The sequence below is a fragment of the Bos mutus genome, chromosome 14 (genome assembly GCF_027580195.1).
Source record: "Bos mutus isolate GX-2022 chromosome 14, NWIPB_WYAK_1.1, whole genome shotgun sequence".
Classification (NCBI taxonomy): domain Eukaryota; kingdom Metazoa; phylum Chordata; class Mammalia; order Artiodactyla; family Bovidae; genus Bos; species Bos mutus.
This window is the reverse complement of record NC_091630.1, coordinates 19,126,313-19,144,431: the sequence shown is the minus strand read 5'-3', so window position 1 is coordinate 19,144,431 and position 18,119 is coordinate 19,126,313. Positions and strand designations below refer to the sequence as shown.

The 18,119-nt window shown below is 43.3% G+C and overlaps 1 long non-coding RNA gene across 1 annotated transcript in view; it reads left to right on the top strand.

Annotated features, from left to right (window-relative positions):
* The window catches only part of LOC138990798 (uncharacterized), a 35,187-nt gene extending 17,384 nt beyond the window's left edge, over positions 1-17,803 (top strand). Inside the window, exons 2-3 of the long non-coding RNA XR_011466912.1 lie at positions 11,882-12,160; positions 12,954-17,803. This is a non-coding gene — a long non-coding RNA (uncharacterized lncRNA). The remainder of the gene's footprint in view (positions 1-11,881; positions 12,161-12,953) is intronic.
* The last annotated feature ends 316 nt before the right edge of the window (positions 17,804-18,119 follow it).

The following is an 18,119-nucleotide window of genomic DNA, read 5'->3' as shown; positions in this document are numbered from 1 at the left end:
GTCATCATCTGTAACAGAAAGTCAATACCTATTGCCCAAAATTCATAAATCAGAAACTAGCAACTACACATCAATTAAAAATGCTTTTGGCTGCTAGTAATATCAAGGCTGATTAACAGTAGTTTAGAAGGATGGGATTTAGTTTTCCTCATTAAAAAAAAAAAAAAAAAAGCTCTGAAAGTTAGCATTGGTCCCAACACTCAGTTGTGGTATCTCTGAGCGTCTCTTGGCCTTTTTCATATGGATACAAGATGACCCCTTCAACATTAGCTGTTATATCTATGCTTAAGACAGTAAGGAGGAGGAGAGGATGGTGCTTACCTCAACTAAGTCATTCATGAAGAAAGAAATGCCAGCACTGAAGAAGCCTCCTATGTGCCTCTATCTCATTGGCCAGACCTGGGTCACAGAATTGTGTTCTGGTTGGCCATTCAGCATACTACTTAGAAATATAGAAGTGAATGCTAGAATTTGAAAAAGAAAGCTCAAATAATGAAAAAGAGTTGCCCCTGAAGAGTGGGATTGGAAAGTGGGGAGGAGCGAGGCATGGACTGATATTTTTCGATGATATTAATGTGTATCATTTTCAATATTATTACTCAAGGTAATTATTTGACTTTTAAAATTACATATAGTTTATATACATTGTAGTTTACATCCACAAATATACAACTTTGGTCGAATAAAATTAAATTAAAAAATAAAAGTACAATTGCAAATATATCATGTTCCCTCTTTCCCAGGGTCTTTGCATTTGCTGTTCTGTATCCCTAAATCTCTTGGTCTCTTTAATCCCTCATCCAACTAGCTCCTAACCTTCCTTCAGATAGTGCTGTATCATCTCATCCCCAGAGAAGCATCCTCTACTCTCCCAGATCATGTATAGGTATATTGGGAAGATACATTTCTCCATGATTTATTAATCCAGGAACATGTTCCTCTTTTTTGAAAACACTTGTCACAGTTGTGATTTCATATTTACTTGCACAGTGTCTGATCCCTGGCCGTCACCTTCCACTAGACTCTGAGCTTCAGGAGGGCAGAGATGATATCTGTTACTGGCTCTTCATTGTCTCCCCAGCACTTAACACCATTGCTGGCATTTGGTCAGCAGTTTCATAACTCAGAGTTCTGAGTCAGTGTCTTGGCACTCATCTGCCTCTCACAGTAGAAACTTTCATGTTCTTACACAACCAAGTTTAAAAGCAGGAAGAAGGTAGATAGAGCACGTACTTTAGGGATGAAAATCTTTCCCAGAAGCCCCCATCAGACTTCACGTTGTATCTCATTGGCCAGAACTGGGTCACGTGATCTGTACAAATCAGGAGCTGGATCCATCTTTCATGAGATCAAGAAATCTCCACTCAATATTTGAATAGATCTGGGTTATCTTAACAAGAAAGTAGTGGGAGACTGCCACTGAGTTAAAAATAAGTGTCAATAGAGATAACACAGAATTGATAGCTTCATAATACAGATGATAAATTTGACCTTCGTTTCGGATAATGTAAGTAACAGATCTGGGATTCAAATCTTTATCTGCCTTATTCTAAAGTCTGTATCATGATACCTCCTAGCTTTAAATGTAAAGTTCTTCCTGATTCAAGATGTGGTAGATTTAGTCAGGAATGGCTTCATAGAAGAAAAATATCTTAGGCATGGTCTTGAAAGAAATAACACAAATTGAGTTGATAGAGTGAATGAGAGGAAAGTTATTAGTTATATTAACCACTCTCTTGGACTTGCTTGGAGGTCCAGTGGTTAAGAATCCACCTTACAATGCAAGGGACATGGGTTTGATCCCTCATCAGGGAACTAATATCCCACATACCACAGGGCAACTAAGTCAGTGCTCCCCAACTCATGAACCCATGCAACAATGAAGACCTACTGCAGCCCAAAAAACCCCCACAAAAAACACCCTTTTCATTTTCACTTTTATATTAAACTGCTTTTCATGTATCCCATTGATCATCAGAGCAATGCTCTCTATTTTGGGAATTATTATTGCTTTGATGGTCTAAATGAACTATAAATAAACTGAGATGAGAAGACATTTACCCCGGGGAAAATGTCACAGTGAGAACCCAGAGACCATGGCTGGGCTACAGGAGGACAGAATGTTCTGAGATTTTTAATGAGGCATGCTCGTTGTTGATGCCTCAAAGTACTCTTAAAAATGTCTCAACCTGGAAAACATACTCAAATAACCTAATATCATGGAACTGCTGCTTTCCTGCTTGATAACCTTCAGCAGTTCCTAAGTGCACACAGGGCAACCTCATCTAGGAATTAAGATGTTACCCGGTCTAACTCCAGTCGCTCCGATTCATCCCAACTGGTCTTCTGCACTCAGAGACCTGAGTTGAATGTGGCCGGATGTGGAGTGTGCAGGGCGACATATAGGAGGGAGCTGTCTTTGTCCAAGACTTGTGACCATCCCCCCACCATAATCACAAGTGTAAGCAGAGCCATAAAGCGTGCATGAAATTGGAAGATGGAACCAAAAATACCAGAGAGGGTATTTGGAAGGACCTTAAAGCTTAAGTGAGTGAGCCAAAGCGTTAAAGTGTTAATGACTCAGTCATATCCAACTCTTTGTAATCCGGTTGACTGTAGCCCACCAGGCTCCTCTGTCCATGGAATTCTCCAGGAAAGAATACTGGAGTGGGTAGCCATTCCCTTCTCCAGGGGATCCTTCTGACCCAGGATTTGCCAGAAAGACAGCCCTATATAGTGTTGCCCAATTTAGAACTGTACATGGGTCAAACATGGGTCTCCCACATTACAGGCAGTTTCTTTACCATCTGAGCCACCAGGGAAGCCTTAGGAGAGCTCAAAACTAGTACATGATCTAGGACATCAAGCCAAGAGATATGAGTGAGTGGTTGCCCATTGGGAGCATTGAGATATGGACAGCAAAAATTCTAGGGCAGTCGTCTATGGGGACAGACGACTTTCGCTGCTGGGGACAATTTGCTTTTATTACCCTGGTCTTGGTACAGCCCCTTCCCTCCCCTGCATCACATGTTGTCAGTTCTTCCAGGGGGTCTGGCCAAAAGCCTTGACCTTTTCCAAGGTACTCTGGAGATAGCAGACAGTCCTCTATGGCACATGCTGGTCCACGTACTTCCCAGTATACTAAGTTCTGGAGACAACCAGAGCATAGAATATTTTTAACTGCACTTTTTCCATCTCTTGTTGCAGGACTTAACAGCAGAAACATGCACAAGGAGAGGAGAAGGAAGAGGCTAAATCTAAGTGGTCCAACCCAGTGAGAAGGGTCTCGTCATGGGCTCAGGCATTGCATGCAGAAGCCATATGAGGAGGCCATGATTGGTCTCTAAGTAGCAGTTTTCCAGACTGAAAGACAGAAGATTTGCCACAAAGACAGCCCTGTAGTGTTGCCCAATTTAGATATACTCCCTGATTCTCAGGGCCAGTTTCTTGAAATTCTCTGAGTGGCCTGTACATAGCTCCTTCTGGTTCCTGTGGGATTTTAGTTATTAGAAATGCCCTAGGGCCTTGCTTGGAGAAGGCAATGGCACCCCACTCCAGTACTCTTGCCTGGAAACTCCCATGGATGGAGGAGCGTGGTAGGCTGAAGTCCATGGGGTCGCTAAGAGTCGGACACGACTGAACGACTTCCCTTTCACTTTTCACTTTCATGCATTGGAGAAGGAAATGGCAACCCACTCCAGTGTTCTTGCCTGGAGAATCCCAGGGACAGGGAAGCCTGATGGGCTGCCGTCTATGGGGTCGCACAGAGTCAGACACGACTGAAGCGACTTAGCAGCAACAGCAGCAGGGCCTTGCTCACTTAAGTATAGCCACAGATCAGCAATTTTGGAATAGCCTGGAAACTGGTTAGAAATATGGAACCTCAAGCCTCCTAAATTAGACCTATATTTTAATAGGATTTATATGCACATTAAAGGGTTAAGAAGCAGTTTTCTAGAGTTTGGCGATACAGTCACGAGAGGAAGCCGCATCTCCTGGAGGTTCAGAACAAAGAAGTACAATGGATGACTGTAGGTAGATTTAACCAGTGGGTCAGTTGTGCTGTTGTAGCAGAAATTCTTCAGAACTCACTTGGGATTGTCAATGGATGAAACTAATGTGATGAACCGGTACTAGGAAATTTTAGAACGAGCTATCAGGTTGGTCACCCCCTAAAGCCACTGAATGGTCTTAGCATCATTAAAAGCAAAACAACCAGATACTACAGGCTTTCTGAGGTATTCCATGAAAAAGCCTGTGGCATCACCTATTGCCTAAAAAAATGAAGCAACCTAATCAAGCCTCTGGAAACAAGGAAGAGAGGGAAGCTCCAAAGGAGCCACACTAACATATGTAGAATGTTGGGAAGGCTGTGGGAAACAGACTTAGTTACTGCAACAGGTCAATGGCTTGTGGGGTGGGGAGAAATTTACGTTAAAATGGGTATAAAAGACAAACCACTAAACGTAATTTGTGGACCTGGTTTGGATCTTGATTTAGACAAGAAACATGTTTAAGAAATCTATGTGGTAATACAGAGATGCACATTGACATCATGGGCTCGGGCATCAGATACAGAAGCATATGAAGGAGGCCATGATTGGTCTCTAAGTCGTAGTTTTCCAGACAGGAAGACAGAAGATTTACCAGAAAGACGGCCTCATAGCATTGCCCAATTTAGATGTCTGAAATGTCTGAAGCTGGCTTGAAAGGAAAGAATTCAACAGAAGGGAGAAGAAGAGTAGATAAAGTAAATGTGGCAAATTTTTTCATAATTACTGAATTTGGGTGAATGGGTCTATGAGGATTCGTTGTATTGTTCTCTCTACTTGCTGTGTGAGTTTAATTTTTTTATACCCCAAAAAATGTTTTTGAAAGCAACAAAATCCAGAGCTCAGTGTCCACATTCATTTGACTGTGATACTGCAGGGAAGGGAGTGGACGGATAGAAGTGAGTATGGAGGGCTTCAGACAAGGCTTTCAAGAGCCTGAATGTGGAACCATCTGGCTTCTCCATCCTTCACTGGCTCCTGCCTGGGTGGGAGAGAGCATGGGAAGTATATGTGTTATGTGTGTTTGTATGTGTGTGTGTGTGTGTGCGTGCACTGAGGGAGGCACTCAGTTTTAAATATGACATTTAAGCAAAATGATATGATTCTTCCCTGGGAGCTGGTGAGGACCAAGCTGAGGGTGAAGTTCCCAAGGACCAAGTTTGGAGTAGGGAAGTTCTTTCTGAAAATATCAGGTGATGCCCAAACCAAGAAAGCAAAAGGAGCAGAAACTGTGCAAGAAGCAAGGTGCCCCAAAGCCATGTAGGTCCCCAGAAACAAAAGAGTCTCAGGAATTATCAGGGACAGTTTTATGGTAAGGCTTTGGATTGAGAGATAGAATGAGCACATAAGACTTGGAGGTAACAGCCAGCCCACCGGGACTCTCTTAAAACTCGGTCTCAAACCTGGATGTCCATAGAATCTCCAAAAGAGGCTGTCACGAATGCACATTTCCTGACCCGACTTCTAACTTAATGACTTAGAATGCCCAGGGGTGAGGCTCAGGAATCTGTATTTGCAACACGCCCTTCTGTATGCCCAGGGATTTTTTTTTACAACAGGCAAGCAGTGGTACCAAGACCACAGGCCTGAGGAACGATCAGGTTGCCTTTAGGAATCTACCACTTCATTGGGCCAGCTGGTGCATGGCTCCTGTATGGCTCATCCCAGCTCTAATGGCCAAGAGCAAAAAGACATCAATTTACCAAAAAGACCTCAGCTTACTCAGTCTTACCTCCTAAGACTTCCTTTCATTGACTATGTGCCCCAGGCAAAGTGCTCTGCACATTGTATCTTAAATACTCATTGCATTTTCCAGCTGGTATTTAAAGCAATTTAATTACTTAAGACTGCTGTAGGAATGAAGAGAGATGAAGAAAGGTGACCACTCTTTACTGTAAGGATTTTAGAGAAATAGAGTTCTTTGGCTTCTACCAGAATCATAAATTGTCCAGAAGGAGGGACCCACAGAAATTATCCTGGAATCCCAGATTTAATCTTGCATTTCTCATTCTATCTCTAGCTGCCACATACTTTCTGTAGCACTGGTAGCTTGAAGTCAAAACTGCCTGTGATTTTGTGACATGTAAGGCATTCAGTTCAGCTCAGTGGCTCAGTCATGTCCGACTCTTGGAGACCCCATGGGCTGCAACAGACCAGGCTTCCCTGTCTGTCACCAACTTCCAGAGCTCACTGAAACTCATGTCCATCAAGTCAGTGATGCCATCCAACCATCTCATCCTCTGTCATCCCCTTCTCCTCCTGCCTTCAATCTTTCTCAGCATCAGGGTCTTTTCAAATGAGTCAGTTCTTCGCATCAGATGGCCAAAGTTTTGGAGTTTCAGCTTCAGTATCAGTCCTTCCAGTGAATATTCAGGACTGATTTCCTTTACGATGGACTAGTTGGATCTCCTTGCAGTCCAAGGGTCTCTCAAGAGTCTTCTCTAACACCAGAGTTCAAAAGCATCAGTTCTTCGGGGCTCAGCTTTCTTTATGGTCCAACTCTCACATCCATACATGACTAATGAAAAATCCATAGCTTTGACTATATGGACCTTTGTTGGCAAAGTAATGTCCCTGCTTTTTAATATGCTGTCTAGTTTGTCTTAGCTTTTCTTCCAAGGAGCAAATGTCTTTTAATTTCATGGCTGCGGTCACTATCTGCAGTAATTTTGGTGTCCAAGAAAATCAAGTCTGTCACTGTTTCCATTGCTACCCCATCTATTTGCCATGAACTGATGGGACCAGATGATATGATCTTAGTTTTTTGAAAGTTGAGTTTTAAGCCAGCTTTTTCATTCTCCTCTTTCACTTTCATCAAGAGACACTTTAGTTCCTCTTCACTTTCTGCCTTAAGGGTGGTGTCATCTGCATATCTGAGATTATTGATATTTCTCCCAGCAATCTTGATTTCAGCTTGTGCTTCATCCAGCCTCGCATTTCACATGATGTACTCTGCTGCTGCTGCTGCTGCTGCTGCTAAGTCACTTCAGTCGTGTCTGACTCTGTGCGACCCCAGAGACGGCAGCCCACATAGAAGTTAAATAAGCAGGGTGATAATATACAGCCTTGACATACTCTTTTTCCTATTTGGAACCAGTCTGTTGTTCCATGTCCGGTTCTAACTATTACTTCTTTACCTGCATACAGATTTCTCAGGAGGGAGGTAAGGTGGTCTGGTATTTTATACTCCAAAAATCTTGAAGAATTTTCCACAGTTTGTTGAGATCCATGGAGTCAAAGGCTTCAGTCAATGAAGCAGAAGTGTAAGGCATTAGTCATTAAGTAATCCTTTGCTTTACAAGTGCCTTTATCATTTCAACGACTCATAATAAAGTGAAAATTTTAGGAGCTCTGCTTGTATTTTTGAATATGTAAACTTTTTTAAAATGGAATAATGATATATTTGGTATCTACTGCTGTGTAACAGGGTTTCCCCAGTGGCTCAGTGGTTAAGAATCTGCCTGCAATGAAGGAGTTACAGGAGATGCAGGTTGGATCCCTGGATGGAGAAGATCCCCTGGAGGAGGGCATGGCAACCCACTCCAGTATTCTTGCCAGGAAAATTCTATGGACAGAGGAACCTGGGAGGGGGCTACAGTCCATGGGGGTACAAAGAGTCGGACACGACTGAAGCGACTTAGCACACATGCACGCTGTGTGACAATCTACCCCAAAATTTAGTGACTTGAAACAACAAAAACTTATTGTCTCACTTGGTTTTTGAGAGTCAGGAATGTGGCAGCAGCTCTGCTGGGTGGTTCTGGCTGTGGTCTCTTATGAGGCTGTGGTCTCTTATGAGGTTGTGGTCAAGCCATCAGCCAGGTCCGCAGTCACCTGAAGGCCAGAGGATCTCTTCCCGCGTTCACTCACACACTTGTTTCATGGACTGTAGGACAAAGGGCTCAGCTACTTGCCATGTGAATCTCTCCACAAAGACGTGTGAGTATCCTTCAGAAATGACTGCTGGCTTCCCCAAGAACAAGTGAGAAAGAGAAAGAGAGGGAGATCGTGGTATCTTTTATAACTTAATTTTGAAGGTCACATTCCATCTTTTCTGCTGCATTCTATGAGTCACACAAACCAATCTTGGTGCGATGTGGGAGGGAACTATGCCAAGGTGTAAATATCAGGAGGCGAGAGTTTTGGGGGCCATCTTGGAGACTGCCTACTGCATATGGGTGGGTTTTAAAGCTTACAAAAACTTATTTAAAAAAGAACTTGAAAAATGAATAGACTCACACATCTTCATTTATGACAAAATTATATACAGTGTAGTGGGAACAGGACAGTCTTTTTAGTAAGGGACTCTAGGCCAATAGGATGTCCAGATGAAGGAGGAAGGGAAGTGGAAAGGAAAGGAAGCAAAGAAGGACTTGACCCCTACCTCACACACAAGAAGTTAATCCAAGTGGATTATAGTTTTAAATATTAAATGTAAAACAATAAACCTTCCAGAAGCAGATAACAGAAAAATATCGGCATGACCTTGGAGTGTGTGTGTTAGTTATTCAGTTGTGTCCGACTCTTCGCGACCCCATGGACTATAGCCCAGCAGGCTCCTCTGTCCACGGAATTCTCCAGGCAAGAATACTGGAGTGGGTTGCCATGTGCTTTCCCAGGGGATCTTCCTGACCCGGGGACAGAACCTGCCTCTCCAGCATTGCAGGCGAATGGATAATTTACCATCTGAGACACCAGGGAAGCCTGACCTTGGAGTAGGCCACAAAAAAAAAAAAAAAGAGAGAGAGAGAAAGAAGGAAAGAATACAGACTTATACAAACCCATAAGAAAAAATAATGCAATTGGATATGACCCAATAAACTTGGGTAAGCAATTTTTCAAAAGTGGTATTCGAATAATCACTTAACAGAAATGTACTCAAAAACATATTTTAAATACAATTTATTGAAACAAAAGTCTTATTAAAATAGTATACCTGTGTGAAAACATTGTGTAACGTGTAAATGTGTATAATGTGTACACATCCTCTCAGAAAGGCCACTCAGTTTTAGAGGAGAGCATAACATGTTCTACGTGTTTCTCATAAAAAGTAGTTTTCAGGCTTTCCCTGGCAGTCCAGTGGTTGAGCCCATTCCGCCAATGCTGGGGGTGTGGGTTCCATCCCTGGTTTGGGAACTAAGATCCCACATGCCACCCAGAGTGGACAAAAATTAAAAAAAAAAAAAAAAGTAGTAGTCTTCATTTGGGGCTCTTTAATGATTACATTTTCTCCACAGCAAATGAAATGCTGTTTTGTTTTTTCCGGTGGCTGAATTTCATCCCAGATATTCTGCCTTTCTGGTTAGTCACTGCAGCCCTTGGTTCAGCTGTTTAGCCATGTCCCGCAGTGACTAGAATTTACCAAGTACACACTGATCTCCAGAATCTGAAACTCCAGCTGAACTTCTCTGGTTTCCAATGGAAACAGTGAGAATGGACAGGTTGGAAGGAAGGACAAATTAAGGGAAAGAAAACCTGCGAGTGGATATGGTCAGCTTGGAATCTCAGAGAAAGCACTGGGGAGTCACCTGCAGCTTTGGCTGCTGCTGCTGCTAAGTCGCTTCAGTCGTGTCCGACTCTGTGCCACCCCATAGACGGCAGCTGCCCCAGGCTAAAAGCAAACTAGGTGTTTAGCCAGGATCATCCCACCATCCCCACCTGCTCTGTCCCCTGTTCCAAGCGTCTCAGTCCTTACAAAGAAAGACAGCCCGTTCCTAAGAGGGGCCCAGTCCTCCCCAAACAGATCTCACAACACAGGTAAGTCGGCTATGTCCAACCACCTTAGAAGCTCCCTGTGGCTTCTGATAATAATCAAACTGGCAGCCCCGATGGGATTATGGAGGATTCTGCCAAAAAATGTATTTTGTGGATATACTCAGTGATTCTTTTTAAAATTGAGGTAGTATTTTTTTTTTTTTTGGTGAAATTTAATGTAAAAATCTTATTTCAGCTTCTTTTTGAAAATCAGATGACCTGGCAGCCCTGGGCCCACGTGCGTTAATGGCCTTGAGCAAAGATCGTTGCCTCCTGTTTACTCATGTTCTGCATCTCGGCAATCCTGGGCTGAGTGTCAGCTGTCATTTCTAATCATTCTTCCACCATTTTTCTAATATTGTTTTGCTCCTATGCCTTTATCGTAAGTTGGGGGAAATTTTAGACTGAGAAGACCACTGATTTTCAGAAAAGTATTGAGTCTATTTCTCTATGGAAATAAAAAATATTGTCTATTATGTAAAGAAAGATTGAGACTTCCCTGGCTGTGCAATGTGTAAAGCTCCATGCTTCCAATTCAGGGGGCACCAGTTCAATCCCAGGTTGGGGAACTAAGATCCCACGGCAATAATAATAATAATGACTATATCTGTGAGAGAGTTTCCCTGGAAGCTCAGCTGGTAAAGAATCCTCCTGCAATGCAGGATACCCCAGTTTGATTCCTGGGTCTGGAAGACCCTGGAAAAGGGATGGCTTACCCACTCCAGTATTCTTGGTCTTTCCTGGTGGCTCAGCTGGTGAAGAATCCGCCTGCAATGTGGGAGACCTGGGTCCGATCCTTAGGTTGCGAAGATCCCCTGGAGCAGGGAAAGGCTTCCGGCTCCAGTATTCTGGCCTGGAGAATTCTATATAGTCTATGGGGTTGCACAGAGTTGGACACAAATGAGCGACTTTCACTTTCATGACTGTGAGAACAAAGAGATGATTGCTAGAGAGAAGAGATGTGGGAAGGTGTTGGAGGAGAAGAATTAGGTGAGAAAGATTAAGGCATGCAAACCCCCAGTTGCAAAATAAATTAGCCATGGGTATGAAATGTACACTGTGGATTATATAGTCAATAATTATATGCTATCTTTGAATGATGACAGGTGACAACTAGACTTATCATGGTCATCATTTTGAAAAGTATAGAAAAATTCAATCACTGTCCTGTGCCAGAAACTAACATAATACAGGTCAATTATACTTCAACAAACTCATAGAAAAAGAGATCAGATTTGGGGTACCAGATGTGGGGTTGGAGGAGAGGGAATTGATGAAGGCAATCCAAAGGTACACATTTCCAGTTATAGGATAAATAAGTACTGGGGGTATAAGGTACATGACAAATGCAATTAACACTGCTGCACGCATGCTAAATCACTTCAGTCCTGTCCAACTCTGCGACTCTATGGACTGTAGCCCGCCAGGCTCCTGTTCCATGGGATTCTCCAGGCAAGAACACTGGAGTGGGTTTCCATGCCCTCCTCTAACACTGCTATATATTACATGTAAAAATAATTGAGAGTAAATCTTGAGTTCTCATCACAGGAATATTCTTCTATTTCTTTAATGTTGTATCTATATGAGATGATGGACGTTCACTAAACTTCTTGTGATAATCATTTCATGAGGTATGTGAATCAAATCATTATGCTGTACACCTGAAACTTAGTGTTATATGACAATTATATCTCAGTAAAACTGGAAGAAAAAAAAGAATGACACTCTCTGAAAAACGTTAATAATTGTCATAAATAAACATAATAAGAGCTAGGATAAATGAGATGATAAAGGATGATAATGCTATCAAACTGAAAAAGAAGATGAACATGTTTAAAGTCAGTGAAGTTGCTGCAAAATACTATTATGAATTTGATGTCAGGACTTTTAAACCTTTTACAGATGATGGTTTTATAAAAGCATCTCTAGAACATAGCAAACTATATCTTCCCTTACTAGCAGCTAGGAAACACTGGAACTCAGCATGTATAAGATAGCACTGGGAAAATTGGAGGAACTGTTTGTTGAGGTCTCAAAGAGGTCCCCATTAAATTACACTCCTTTTTTTCACCTAGGTTCTAAACAAGATGAAACACAAAATAAAGATTAAAGATGGAGGCCGAATGTCATCCCTCCTACTGAGAGAGGTACACACGAGGTTGTGACTTAGTGGAAGAATGAAATTGGGCCTGCACCCTGAGTTGAGTTCTGGTCCCCACCTGGTCGCAGGCCTGCAAAATGCCCGTGGAAGAGCAAAGAAAGCCAGTGCTGCCCACAGTACTGTTCAAGGGGATGAAAGACATCAAGAAGCTGAAATAACATGTTTAGTTAACCTCCCCAAATTTTCAAATCAGGTAAGTCACTCTAAAATCACTAAAGGTGTGTCCTAGGGACAAGAGCACAGGTCTAAACAATGCCTCTCAATTAGCTCTACCATGACATTAGTGAGATCTTAGATGGGACCCTAGAATTCTTAGACATGGCAAGAGAGGGGTCTTTGGTTTGGTTTGTTTGGTTGTTTTTTTTTCTTTTTTTTTCTTTGGCCTCATAACATGGCATGCAGTATCATAGTTCCTCAACCAGGGATGGAACCTTGGTCACCTGCCTTGGAAGCACAGAGTCTTAACCACTGGACCACCAGGGGAGCCCAGACATGGCAACTCTGACAGGAAAAGACTTTGTCCAGTGTTAAGTCTACACCAGTAAAACTCATAAAGTGTGACCTCTGATGGTGCTCGTGTGAGGGACAGGACAATGTCAGGCTTGCTTCATATCTTCCTGTATGATAGTAACATGTTTTCCGTTCATGGAACACGCTGATGGAAGCTGTTGAACTGCAGTACGATGTGTCTACCAAAGTGTCATGTGCCAATATTAGAATATCTAATTCTGTGAGTCTCTTGGGAGTAGTTATCCTAAGTATAAAAATGGGCACCTATATTTGTATATAGTTGTTTCCTGTTATGAAATAGACTTCAACTAATCTCCCTTAGAAGACTCAATGGAGATACAGACTCTTGAGAAATCTGTATGCAGGTCAGGAAGCAACAGTTAGAACTGGACATGGAACAACAGACTGGTTCCAAATAGGAAAAAGAGTATGTCAAGGCTGTATATTGTCACCCTGCTTATTTAACTTATATGCAGAGTACATCATGAGAAACGCTGGGCTGGATGAACCATAAGCTGAAATCAAGATCGCCAGGAGAAATACCAATAACCTCAGATATGCCAGATGACACCACCATTATGGCCGAAAGTGAAGAGGAACTAAAGAGCCTCTTGATGAAAGTGAAAGAGGAGAATGAAAAAACTGGCTTAAAACTCAAGATTCAGAAAACGAAGATCATGACATCCGGTCCCATCACTTCATGGCAAATAGATAGGGAAACAGTGGAAACAGTGACAGACTTTATTTTTGGGGGCTCCAAAATCACTGCAGATGATGACTGCAGCCATGAAATTAAAAGACACTTGCTCCTTGGAAGAAAAGTTATGACCAACCTAGACAGCATATTAAGAAACAGAGACATTATTTACCAAAAAAGATCCATCTAGTCAAAGCTATGGTTTTTCCAGTAGTCATGTACAGATGTGAGAGCTGGACTACAAAGAAACCTGAGCGCCGAAGAATTGATGCTTTTGAACTGTGGTGTTGGAGAAGACTCTTGAGAGACCCTTGGACTGCAAGGAGATTCAACCAGTCCATCCTACAGGAAATCAGTCCTGAATATTCATTGGAAGGACTGATGCTGAAGCTGAAACTTCAATACTTTGGCCACCTGATGCGAAGAACTGACTCATTTGAAAAGACCCTGATGCTGGGAAAGATTGAGGGTGGGAGGAGAAGGGGACAACAGAGGATGAGATGGTTGGATGGCATCACCGACTCAATGGCCATGAGTTTGGGTAAACTCTGGTAGTTGGTGATGGACAGGGAGGTCTGGCGTGCTACTGTCTGTGGTGTTGCAGAGAGGCGGACATGACTGAGCAACTGAACTGAACTGAACTGAACTGAACAGACCTGAGACAAGCATCTTGGTGCTTAAAGAATGGTGAACAATGTGGTTCTAAAGGAAGAGGAATGAAGTCCCTCCTCTCTGCAGGGGCCTTGGAACTTCTCCTCACTCCTTGAGAAGATCATTCTGTAGGTTGGATTTCCACAGCACATGGAATTTATGCTTGTATTGGTTGGATACTGAGTTGCAAGCACAGAAATCCACCTGAGCTGGTTATACACGTAGGAATACATTATCAGGACCCAAGGCTCTCACAGAATCCCAAGACAGGCGCACAGCTGGGTACCAAAAGAGAGCTGTAGCCAGCAGCTGGGTGGGTGGCTGCCTCTCTGGTTTCTCTCTGGCAGTCCCTTCATTCTTCCTTAACAGACTACATGGTTTGGCTACTTGTCCCCTGGTGGGCAGAAGGCAGCTTCCCACCCCACTCAAGCGTTCATGGTTTAGCACCTGGAGGAAACCGACTCTTTCCACCTTTCTCTCTGTCTTTCTCCCTTCCTCTGTCCAGCCCTGCCCTCCCCTCTCACCCCATCCCCATTCTGAGTGCCATGGAGAAAAATATGATTGGCCTAGATTACATCAGCATTGACCCTGTGGAACAATCTGTTGTTTGCTGGTGGGTAGGGGCATGCAATGGCACCCCACTCCAGTACTCTTGCCTGGAAACTCCCATGGATGGAGGAGCCTGGTGGGCTGCAGTCCATGGGGTCGCTAAGAGTCGGGCACAACTGAGCGACTTCACTTTGACTTTTCACTTTCATGCATTGGAGAAGGAAATGGCAACCCACTCCAGTGTTCTTGCCTGGAGAATCCCAGGGACGGGGGAGCCTGGTGGGCTGCTGTCTATGGGGTCACACAGAGTCGGACACGACTGAGGCAACTTAGCAGGGGCATGCAGGAGAAACAGCCATACTCCCTACCCAATCCCTCACCACCAACCACCACCCCACCAATGTGGAAGGACTTGGCTCATAATCCAATAGGTGTCCACGAGATGCGGTGTAATATATTGGTGGGATTTTTCTCCTGGCTAAGTGTAAGCACATACACGCCATAGCCTTGAAACAAAGTATTGAATTTTATTCCCGTTTTTGTTTTGTATACTAACTCAATGGCCTAGACATTAGTGAAAGAAATATATGTGATAGACTGAATATATGTGTGTTGCATGGTCAGCGCTGAAAATGCAGACCCAGGCTGTGCTTCCAGGGCAGAACACACACATGTGTTTGCACACATACAGACACACACACACCACTGTGAGTTGTGTCCCTCAGGATTCTTCGGTTACAGTCAGAAGTATTTAGCTCTGGCTACTCTAACACAAACAGATCTCAGTGGAACCTATGGGTAGCTGACAGAATCAAAGAGAAATCTGAATCTCCAGGCTCAGGAGGGACAGGAACTGGGGCTGCTCTCAGGTTCGCAGTCAGCAGGAATGAGGGGATGGTCTCCCTCGGATGCTGTCCCACCAGTTTCTGCCCTTAGCTGAAAATTCAGATCCCAGGAGAAGGCATCTCACTGGCCTCACTCTGGTCAAATGGCCCCCTGCCCCCTACCCCACACCTTGATTGATTGTCCCACCAAAGGGCATCCAGTGGGATGAGGACTGGGTCCCCACAGCAGTACTGGGACGAGTCCAGACAGGCAAGGACAACAGAGCCCGCTGCGAGAGCCCTCTGGACCGTCAGGGCAGTGATGCCGGTGGTGAGGTGGATGGTAAATGAGGTGGCCTCTGCCTGGGCCATTCATCTTGCCCAAAAGTTTCTGGGAAGCTCCCTACGCAGGGACCCGGGACAGACAGAGGCCTCTCCAGCCGTGGGACCGAGCTGGGACTCCATCCAGGAGTGTTTCCTGCTCTGCAACCTTCTTAAATAGGGCATCTAGATGGGAATCTTAACCAACACAGTTTTGGCTGAATTTGACTGATCCCTAAATATCCTGGGGCACATTCCAAATCACAGAAACCAAAAGGAAAAGCAAGGTCCTTTCCTTGGGACAGCAGAGGGAAACTTGAGCTGGAGCTTAGTTAAAGCTATAGCCAATTTATCCCATGAGTCACTGACCTGAGGACCCAGATGGAGGAGAGCCTCACAGTGTGCGGAGCTCACAAGGTCTCCTTGAGAGTCTCCAGTCCTTTAGCTCTGGTGATTTCCAGTCCAGTGGTCCTGTCTCAAAGGGAGAGAACACAAGGTCAGTCACGCAGTGTTCATTTCCGGATCCTCATTTAGTGGACGGAAGCAGCCAGCCTGTGATGAGCCACATGGCTGTGTCTGCCCCTTGTGCCCACCCTGCCCAGCCTGGTCCTAGAAGGTGGGACGCAACACCCAGGACAGTGCCACTCAGGGCAGACCCTTGCAAGGCCTCCTGAGCGCAGAACCCTTTTATTTAAAAAATCTTGTCTCATGGCATCTTTCCGAAGCCTTCAATCTAGTTTGCATAGAAACAACTCTCTTAGGAAAAAAAAAAAAAATACCTCTCTTTGTTTTCTCACTCAGATTTCCTTAATTTATGTGGTGTTCAAGTAAATCACTTCCATTGTAAGGGTCATAAGCAGTATGGTGACAAACACTGCTCACCGTAGTACATGCTTGCCACTCAGCTGCGGGCGCCCAAGTCTTCCGAAAGGAACCCCCAGCAGTGGTGGCTTCCCGCCTATTACACAGAAATATGGACAAAGGTTGATTACAATTGGTAGGTTTGGGGGTAAATATTTTTTTAGGTTCTATTTTATAGTTTCCAGCATTTACAAGGGCTTATATTACTTTTCTTTTCTTTTCTTTTTTTCCAGCTTTGCCATGTACCTTGCAGATCTTAGTTCTCCAATCAGGGATTGAACCTGGACCCCAGCAATGTAAACACCAAATCCTAGCCACTAGACCACTAAGGAATTCCTTATATTACTTTTTATAATTAAGGGAGAAATGTATGTTTTCAAGGTTTATTTGCATGCTATTTACCTCTGTATATTTTTGGTATTTGTTAAGAGTGTACTGGAGAGAATATTCAAGGGTTTTGTTAATAAAAGAGGTTTAGAAAAGGGGAAATGTTTATTTTCTTATAATGGCTGATAGAATATAGGTTTTGTAGATTTTTGGAGTACATTTATGGGTCTACCATGCATTATACAAGCTTCTATAATCAAATGGAAATAGAACTAACCATTATGAAAGTAAAAGTGAAAGTCGCTCAGTCATGTCTGACTCTTTGCAACACCATGGATTGTATAGTCCAGGAATTCTCCAGGCCAAAATACTGGAGTGGGTAGCCTTTCCCTCCTCCAGGGGATCTTCCCAACCCAGGGATCTAACCCAGGTCTCCTGCATTGCAGGCAGATTCTTTATCAGCTGAGCCAACAAGAGAAGCCCATTAACTATTATAAAACTCCCCATAAGTGGGCCGACTAACATAAGATTTTTTTTAAGTTACCTTATGTAATATTATATTTTTTCTAATTTCCTATTTGTACTACAAAAGTAATGAAATTCATTTCAATAGTCTGTTGAGAGAAAGAAATACAATAATCACTCATAATCTAACCACTTAACTGTTGGCATTTTTGTATCAAGTTATTTTCTGTCCTAGATCTTCAAACCATTTCATAAGTTTTGCCCTGTTTTAGCCTCAAAACAGGGTTCAGGAGTTCTCTGGTGGCTAGTGGTTAGGATTCCGGGCTTTCACTGCCTTGGTCTGGGTTTAGTGCCTGGTTGGGGAAACTGAGATTCTATGACATGGCCACACAAAAAATAAAATTATGACTTTTGGAATTCCCTGCTGGTGCAGTGGTTAGGATTCTTCATTTACACTGCCAAGGGAATGGGTTCACGCCCTGGTTGGGGAACTAATATCCCACAAGCCATGCAGTACAGCCAAAAATAAATAAACCAAAGGAAAAAACAAACAACAGCCCCCTCTCCCCAACACACACACACCAAACCAAAACAGAGCTCGGAACAGGCTAGGGAGATGTTCTTTTTTCCATAATCCAGGCCTGGAGCCCACATCTGACTGCTTGGCTGGCAGCTTCTCCAGACACAGGTTGACATTGTCCCGTGAGGGACACCTGTACACTCAGAACAATTAGCACAGTTCACACAGGTAAGTCACCTTACTAACTGAACTCCTTTAAGTGGATCACTGAGGGCCACAAAGACAGACTAAGGTCACTCATTTAGATGATTTCGTTTCTTTGTGTGTTTTGTTTGTGTTCTTGTGTGTTTTTAAGTCCTTAATATTTGTTTTATCTCATCTTTCAGAAATTTTATACTGATTAAGTTCTTATAACAGAATTTGATAT